This window comes from Macaca thibetana, chromosome 14 (genome assembly GCF_024542745.1).
Source record: "Macaca thibetana thibetana isolate TM-01 chromosome 14, ASM2454274v1, whole genome shotgun sequence".
NCBI classification, from domain to species: Eukaryota; Metazoa; Chordata; class Mammalia; order Primates; family Cercopithecidae; genus Macaca; species Macaca thibetana.
Window position 1 is genome coordinate 26865301 of NC_065591.1, and position 8056 is coordinate 26873356.

General features: G+C 33.4%; 1 long non-coding RNA gene across 1 annotated transcript; it reads right to left on the bottom strand.

Moving 5' to 3' along the window:
• Positions 1-2210: 2210 nt before the first annotated feature.
• Positions 2211-3397, bottom strand: LOC126936220 (uncharacterized). Its single transcript, XR_007719397.1, has 2 exons — positions 3158-3397; positions 2211-2480 (listed from the first exon to the last, which is right to left on the bottom strand). It is a non-coding gene; the product is annotated as an uncharacterized LOC126936220 (long non-coding RNA).
• Positions 3398-8056: the final 4659 nt, after the last annotated feature.

The following is an 8056-nucleotide window of genomic DNA, read 5'->3' on the forward strand; positions in this document are numbered from 1 at the left end:
AGTGTTTGCCAGAGAAATCAGGCAAGAGACATAAATAAAAGACATCCAAATTAGAAAAGAAGAAGTAAATTATCTGCGTTTGCTGATTTTATTATCTTATACCTAGAAAACCCTAAATATTCCACCAGAACTCTTGGATTTTATGAATGAATTTAGTAGTTTCAGTAAAAATCAACATGGAAAAATCAGTAGCATTTCTATACACCAATAACAATCAACTGAAGAAACAAATCAATAAGGCAATCTCATTTACAATAACTACAGAAATATACCTAAAATATATTCAATCAAAAGAGTGAAAGATCTCTACAAGGAAAACTACAATATACTGATTTAAAAAAATGTAAATGGCACAAACTAAAACAAACAAAAAATCCCGTGCTTATGGAATTGAAGAAATAACATTATTAAAATGAACATACTGCCCAAAGCAATCTGAAGACTCAATACAATCCCTCTCAAAATACCAACATTCTTCTTCACAGAATTAGAAAAAAAAATCTAAAATTTATATGAAATCAAAAAGTAACCTGGCTAGTCCAAGCAATCCTAAGCAAAAGCAACAAAATCATATTATCTGACTTCAAATTATACTCCAAGACTATAGAAACAAAAACTGCATGATACTGGTAGAAAAATACACATAGATCAACAAAACAGCATAAATAACCCAGAAAAAAAGCCACATATCTATAGCTAATTGATCTTTGCCAAAGTTGACAAGAATACATATTAGAGAAGGAATATCCTTTTCAGTAAATGGTGCTGGGAAAATTGGAATGCCATATGCAGAATAAAACTAGACCCTTGTCTCTCACCATATACAAAACTCAACTCATGGTGGAATAAATAGTTTAATATAAGACCTGAAACCATGCAAATACTAGAGAAAAACCTAGGAAACTGTTTTGGACATTGGTGTAGGCAAATGATTCATAACTGAGTCCTTAAAATTACCAGCAAAGAAATAAAAATAGACAAATGCGACTTAATTGAACTAAAAATCTTCTGAAAAGCAAAATAAATGATCAACCAACTATACAGACAACCTGCAGAATGGGTGAAAACATTTGGAAAGTGTGCACCTGACAGAGGACTGATATCCACAATTTAGAAGAAACACAGACAGCTCAAGAACAACAACCAAAAACAAATGATCTCATTAAAAAGTGGATAAACATGAATAGACATCCTTCAGAAGAAGCCATACATAGGCATATAGCTTGAAAAGAAGAAAAGAAGAAAATATCAAAGGTATAAAAATACCTAACAAGCATATGAATAAATATGCAGCATCCCTAATTATCAGAGAACTGCAAATTAAAACAATGAAATATCATCTCATACCAATCAAAATTGCTGTTATTAAAAAGTAAAAAACTAACAGAAGTTGGCCAGGAGGTGTAGAAAATAAAACACTTATACACTACTGATGGGAATGTAAGTTCACACAACCTTTATGGAAAACAGTATAGAGACTTCTCAAAGAAATGAAAATAGAGATACCTTCAATCCAGCATTCCACTGCTGGAGAGAAAATCAATATATCAAATAGCTACCTGCACTGATATATTTATCACAGCACTGTTCACAATAGTAAAGATATGGAATCAGCCTAAATATATGCCAATTGATGATTGGATAAATTCCATATTCACAATGGAATACTCTTTGGCCATAAAAAGGAATGAAATCACGTTTTTCTTTTTCTTTTTTTTCCAACAACATGGATAGAACTAGAGGCCATTACCTTATGTGAAACAACTCCGAAGCACAAAGACAAATACTTTTTATGTCTCACTTATAAGTGGAAGCTAAATAATGTGTACACATGGACATAGAGTGTGGAATAATATACACCTAAACTCAGAAGTGTTGTGGAGTGGGAGGTAGTGTATGATAAGAAATCACTTAGTGTATAATGAACATTTTCTGGGACATGGATATACTAAAAGTCTAGATTTTATTATACCACTATGTAATATATCTGTGTAACAAAATTACACTTGTACATTTTAAACTTATAAAAATAATAGTTTTTAAAAACCAGTAAATATCTTCCTTTCATAAAGTCAGGATTTACTGAAGAATAAATCCTCCTCATCCTCCAATATTTTGCCTATAGTAAGCAGAGAAATGATATAGATATTTTAGCAGAGTCAGGTATTTGTCTTTGTTTGGGCTGCTTCAACAAAGTACCAAAGACTGGGTAATTTGTAAACAACAGAAGTTTATTTCTTGCAGTTGTGGAGGCTGGGGAGTCCAAGATCAAGGTGACAGCAGATTTGGTGTCTGTTGAGGTTTCAATGAGGACTTTTCTCTTGTGTCTTTCTGGTATACAGATGGTATCTCCCAGCCGTGTCCTCAAATGGTGGAAAGGGTGCGGTAGTTTTGGGGCCTCTTTCAAAAGAGCATGAATCCCATGCATGAGGACTCCATGTGATGATCTACCATCTCCCAAAGACCATCTATACCATCACCTTGGGGGTTAAGATTTCAACATATGAATTTTAAGAGGACATAAACGTTCAGACCATAGCAGCATTTGAAGCAAACTTGGCTAAATTAATAATTCTGGCATATAGATAAATATTGAAAAAGAAACACAAAGACATTAAGAACTATACTTATAAGAAATGAATTTTATGTATATGAGCAAGAGACAAAAGACTCTTTAGATATAAGAGTAAATCTAAAGCAATGATATTTGAAATATCTAACAGATATCAATATGACAAACATATTCAAAATGGGAGTTAATAGGTGAGTCTAAAAATTAGGCTTTAAAAATCATTCTAAAATGAAGATTTCATTTCAATTCTACCAATAATTTGGAAACTTTTCTTCTTTTGGCCACAATGCTAAAGTTGAAAGTTTGACAATTGCTCCTTAAGAAGTCCTAGAATAGATACAAATTTGGATGAGTACATATAGAAAAGAAATGTAGTTTCCAATGTTCTGTTTACACTTCCAAGGATTGTTTTAACTCACACTGGTGAGTAGTCTGCCATATGTCCGGTGAATCATTTGATATCAATGTGATATAAAGCAAATCCTCTAAAAATATATTACTCTTTGTGTATTTTTCAGGGTTCTCTAGAGGGGAGAACTGATAGATGTGTATATGAAGGGGAGTTTATTAGGAGAACTGACTCACATGATCATAAGGTAAAGTCCCACAATAGACCATCTGCAAGCTGGGGAGCCAGGGAGTCAACTTGAATCCCAAAACCTCAAAAGTAAAGAAGCTGATAGTGTAGACTTCAGTTGCAAATCACTGGTGTTAAGCCCGAGTCCAAAAGCTGAAGAACTTGGAATCTGATGTTGAAGGGAAGGAAGCATCCAGCACCGGAGAAAGAAGGAGGTCAGACTTAGCCAGTCTAGTTTTTCCACGTTCTTCTGCCTGCTTTCAGTCTGGTAGCACTAGGAACTAACTAGATGGTGCCCAATCAGATTGAGGATGGATCTGTCTTTCCAGTCCACTGACTCAAATGTTAATCTCCTTTGGCAACACCCTCGCAGACACATCTAAGAACCATACTTTGCATCCATCAATCCAATCAAGTTCACACTCAATATTAACTATAACACTTTGACCAGTCTTTCCCCTGACATAAAATTAACTGTGGAAAACAAGAAGAGATATGTAAAAATGTGAATAGGTGCTATACTGCTTGGTGTATAGGAATTGTATATAAAAAAATGTTATGAGAGGAATAATGTAATTACATTTATTAAGCATTAGTGTGTAACTGCACTGCAGTGTGTAACACTGACTGGAAGAAGAAGGGACTAAAAGTAATGTGATCACAAGTACAAACTACACTGTCAATATGCTGCACAATCGTTAGACACAATGAGTTCCTTAAACATCCAAATTTTATACACTATGAAAACATGACACTTTATTCTAATTAAACTTTCCACTACATATTACTAAACTTGAACAACTTACTTTAGGTATTATGTTTCCTCGGTTTACTGTTATCCATAGAGCTAAGCACTAAAAATAACAAACCCTTTTTTTAAACGTTGATTTCTGAGTCAAGGTGAATTGGAGCCAATCATTCTTTCAGATTTACTAAATATTTTGTCTCTACCTGTTGCAAGGAAGTTCTTTAATTTAGTGTTCTGTACTTGTGGTAATTATGTTTCCAATTTGATTAATCTAAGACATTAGCCAAGAGTAATTATTTTTTATTTTGTTACAGTATGGATTTGAGGGCATAAGTATGAAATATAGATATTGTCATAAAACATGCTATTATAATAGCACCAGCAATAGTAATATATTGACAATAATAGATTGATATGTGCTAGGCCATTTTTTCTATTTTGACTAAATGACCCATTCAATCTTCAAAAAAAAAAAAATAAGCAAAATTGTAACTTTTATTTTATGTGTAAGAAAACTTAAAGAAAAAGCATTTAAGTTGTACAAGTTCACATAGATGGTGGAGGCAAGATGGAATATAGGCTAACTGTCCCCAAATTCTATATTCTCATCTAAGGTCAGGCTAGAAACACTTGTGTCATATGGTGTAATACTAAGGGTTTTGTCTTCATTTCTGTTTTTGGAATGTTGTTGGTGAAGTGGAGTAACAAGGATGAGCAAAGACCAGGATTGCACTCATGAATTAGAGAGACTTTTCTATAAAATATTCATTTACTGAGGGAAAAAGGGAAGAGGTATTTTATGCTAGGTACATGCTTAGCATAAAAACGAGAAAGGAGGAAAATAGCTGAAGATGAGATAATGAGTATCCTCCTTAGATGGACCTCAACCTGGTCTAATTTCTAAGCAGTCAAGATTTCCAAGTCCCAGTGCTTGTGGGCTCTAAAAATCGTCATTGGTAGGTTCCACAATTTTAAAAGGGCAAGAATTTATAGAAAACAAATCTAAATTAACAATGATACAGAATTGAATAGACTTGCATTTTTGTATGCAGCTGCGTAGATATAATGAATTATCTACTTAGTGAGTTATCTGGGACCAATACATTCAACATTTCTAAATTACATTTTTATGATTGGACATGTTGAGGCTCTAATGCAGCAACCCAATGAATCAGCATATGTTACATGGAGATGGCCAGAAATTATGTGTTATTCAAGCATACTTAGCATTGCATCATTTCTGATATATTGACTTGGTTGTGAGATCCATTTGCTGACTTTTTAACTTTTTAATTATAAATTATTATCTGTTCAGTATTTTGTGGGTTGTTTGTATAACCCTAGAGCATGTGCTGATGCATATTTGCATATTTGTGGTCTATAATTTTTCAATAGCTAGGCTTTAAGACATTTATATGTTAAACATAAATCTTCCATATCCCTATTCCTAAAGATACATATTCTTCCCAAAATTGCTTGTAGATTGTGATACTTCATTGGTGATCTACTGTATATAGGCTTGAGCAAAATGCAAATATAATATTGCAAAATAACATTAAAGTATTTGTAATAAAATTACTTCCTTTTAAAAACTGAAGATAAGGGGCATTTGCTTATTATAGATCCTTAACATTTTTAAAAATTTGTATTCATTTTGTACTAGTTATATATTATTGCATAACAAATTATTTCAAAATTAGGGACTTAAGAAAACTGTAAGTATTTATTACATTATGGTGTTTGTGGGTCAGTAATTTCCAGTGGACACATGGGGATGGCTTGCTTTGGCTTTGTGATGTCTAGAGTGTCAATTAGAAGACACAAACTTTGGGGAACTGAAGCCATTCAAAGGCTAAGCCTGCAAGATCTATGTCCAATTTGATTTAAGACAACAAGATGGAAGCAGCAATTCTAGCCTCAAAAATTATACATCACCAATATGCAGCATTCTGTTTTTTAGATGTCACCACTAATCAGACTCACATTCAAGAGATGGTAGGTAATTAGGGTGAGAAGTATAGAACACTTGGCAACCCCCTGGACCAAACTCTAGCATGACTTCTAGCAGCATAAGGCCATGTCTCTAGGATGACCCTGGACCCTTTTAAAGTGTCTGCCAAGAAACTTTAGTGCTGCTGGGAAAACTTACTATTTGTTCTAACCAACACACACCAGATAATAGGAGGCCCCGTTCTACTTTTTTTCAACATTTACTACAAAGGGTTTGCAAATATAAATCTGTTCTCTGGCAACTCAGGAACATCTCTCTCAAAGACCTGCGAGCCATTCCTTAAAAATGTAATCATTAAGAAGGACTTACCATCTGTCTCCCAGTCTTGGTGAAATGACAGAATCCTAACTTAGATAACAGACAGCTCGCAGACGCAGCTGACCTCATCACATTTATACTGACCAACCCTTTGTACTTTTTCACTTCGCTAACTCTACTGAAACCCCACACTTTCCCTTCCCTCATTTTCCCTATAAAACCTTCAAATTGCCTGAGCACAAGTCAAAACGGAACTCACCTCTTTTCACGACTCTCATAAGTTACTGAATAAAATCTGTTTTCACCTCTTCCAATAATATCTGGCTGTATTTATCTTAGACAGGATGAGACATGTCAGTGTATTTAAAAATGACCATAGTAACTCAAAGGGATGACATATTGAACTATTTTTGCTTTTGTTTTCTTGGTTTAGTAGTACTGGGAGAATAATCTTTGGTTAAGAAGCCACATTCATGGGTGTTACTGGCAGCCATGTGAATGAATTCAAATGCCTTTTAGGTGGTGATCTTCCTTAAGGAAGTGGTAAAATGAAAACATTAGCATACTGGTTCCTCAGCATTTACAAGAAGCACCCAGAAACACACACACACACGTGCACACACATGCACACACACATCAACATGCATACACAGAGACATATATTATAAAAATATGACCTTATCTGAGTTCCTGAAGTTGTTCACAAGACTAGATTGAGGTACAGAAAATTGAATTACTGTTATTGTTATCCTATAATTTAAATTATATGCTGGTGAGTACAGCTTCATTAAATTAGTCATATTAAAAGCAATTTACAGGAATCAATTGCAACAAAAGAATGTTTTGTAAAATCAAATCACATTATTATTAAAACACATGAGACACCATTTTGAGGAAGAAATCCATGTCTAACAAATTTAAATAAAGATAAAGGACAAATCTCCTGTGATCTTAGATACTAATGCAGTAGTTAAAATTAAGATAGTAGTCAAGTTTTCAATCAAAATAAAAAGTTATTCTAGGACAAGACATCATAAGGCATGAGTTGCATAAAATTAGACTTGAAATGTAATAATTTCTAAAAAATCTACAAGATTTATTATAAAGATTTATTATAAATAATTATAAAGTGACCAAAAAGTTCTTACTTTTAATTTTTAATATTTTCTAAACTACTATATTTATCGGTTGTTATGATTTTTCCTATTTAGAAAATAAAGAAATATATTAGTTATATATAGACGTACCTCGGTTTATTCTGCTTCTCTTTATTGAGCTTCACAGGTATTGTGTTTTTTCACAAATCAAAGTTTTCTTACAAATCTGCATCCAGCAAGTCTATTGGCACAATTTTTCCAACAGCATATGTTCCCTTCATGTCTCTGTGTTACATTTTAGTAATTTTCACAATATTTTAAACTTTTTATTATTATTATATCTGCTTTGGTGATCTGCTAACAGTAATTTTTATGCTAATACTGTAACTCTTTAGGACTCCTCAAACCATGCCTATATAAGACATCAAACATAATTCCTAAATGTATGTATTCTGACTGCTCCACCAACTGACTGTTCCCCCATCTCTCTGCATTTCTTTGGACCTTTTTATTCTCCGAGACACAAGAATATTGAAGTTAGGCCAATTTATAACCCTACAACGGCATATAAGTGTTCAAGTAAGAGGAAGAGCCATATATTTTTCACTTTTAATCAAAAGTTAAAAACGATTAAGCTTAGTGATGAAGTCATGCCGAAAGCAGAGATAGGCCAAAAGCTAGGCCTCTTGGGCCAAACCCTAAGCCAAGTTGTGAAGCAAAGAAAAAGGTTATTGAAGGAAATTAAAAGCACTACTCCAGTGAACACAGGAATGACAAGAAAGTGTGAAACATC